The 1,184-nt window shown below is 38.9% G+C and overlaps 1 long non-coding RNA gene across 1 annotated transcript in view; it reads left to right on the top strand.

Moving 5' to 3' along the window:
- Positions 1–915, top strand: part of LOC308407300 — a 1,705-nt gene extending 790 nt beyond the window's left edge. Inside the window, exon 2 of the long non-coding RNA XR_013973660.1 lies at positions 563–915. This is a non-coding gene — a long non-coding RNA (uncharacterized lncRNA). The remainder of the gene's footprint in view (positions 1–562) is intronic.
- Positions 916–1,184: the final 269 nt, after the last annotated feature.

Below are 1,184 nucleotides of genomic sequence, written 5' to 3'. Positions count from 1 at the left end.
AAAAACACCCATAACTACGACCCTCATTCGGAAATACACACCTGCACCGCGAGGGAAAAAGGCGCACGAAAGTGGCGGGCAGATGAAGACAAACCGCGGCATAATAATACTTTTACGTTTTGCAATCTACAAAGGTTTGCACTTTGAGAATCAATTGTGAGAACTGTGACCAATGTTCATGTGTGTGGGGCAAAAAGTGTATAAAGTGTGTGGCGAGGGGCTAGTTATTCTGAGAACCCCTGCTGCAATAAATGAGGGACCACTGTCTACTCTACGATTATTATATTCAACCTGTTAACATTTAATACTGTATTGATAGAACCAACTGATTCTGCAGCAGAGCATCCCCAGTCCCTGAGCTCCTGCTGCTGCACCCACAGTTATGTACAGCAAGCACTGATACCTTTTTAGTCGGTGGGATTGCCTTGTGATCACCTTTACTAAATATCTACAACCAATCTGATTATATCCTGTTATTGTTTTTTTTTGTTTTTTTTTCAATGTTGAAATTAAAATCTAGTAGCAATCTTCTCATTTCTTTGTGTTTTGTGCTGTTTTACAGGCCCACAGGGGAGGACGGCTCCGAGGCAGATGAGGGACAGGTCCCAGGACGGTCCATCGGCGGTGGAGCTGGCCATCCTGGTGTCCCTGAAGAGGCCACACCAGTCTCCAATGGAGCATTTCCTCCTCAGCCATGTTCCTGCTCTGGAGAGCAGCTGGTCCTTTTTATTCCTGTCTCTCTGTAAATTCTTATATTTTATATATTTATGTTTAATGTTTTTCTGTTTGAGACTTTTAATATTATTTCAAATAAATTTTTATAATGACAAATGTCTCAGTTCTACTACACAGCAAATGTTGGCACACGACTTGACACATGTAGAATTTATTTCATATTATACTAATGACAAAATATACTAATACAGTGGGATGCAAAAGTTTGGGCAACCTTGTTAATAGACATTATTTTCCTGTATAAATCCTTGGTTGTTACAATAAAAAATGTCAGTTAAATATCATACAGGACAGACACACAGTGATATTTGAGAAGTGAAAAGAAGTTTACTGGATTTACAGAAAGTGTGCAATAATTGTTTAAACAAAATCAAGCAGGTGCATCAATTTGGGCACCACATAAAAGAAATGAAATAAATATTTAGTGTATATCAATGTGTGTGTCTCCT

This window comes from Rhamphochromis sp. 'chilingali' (genome assembly GCF_963969265.1).
Source record: "Rhamphochromis sp. 'chilingali' genome assembly, chromosome: 12".
Classification (NCBI taxonomy): Eukaryota; Metazoa; Chordata; class Actinopteri; order Cichliformes; family Cichlidae; genus Rhamphochromis; species Rhamphochromis sp. 'chilingali'.
This window is presented reverse-complemented; position numbering and strand designations above follow the sequence as displayed.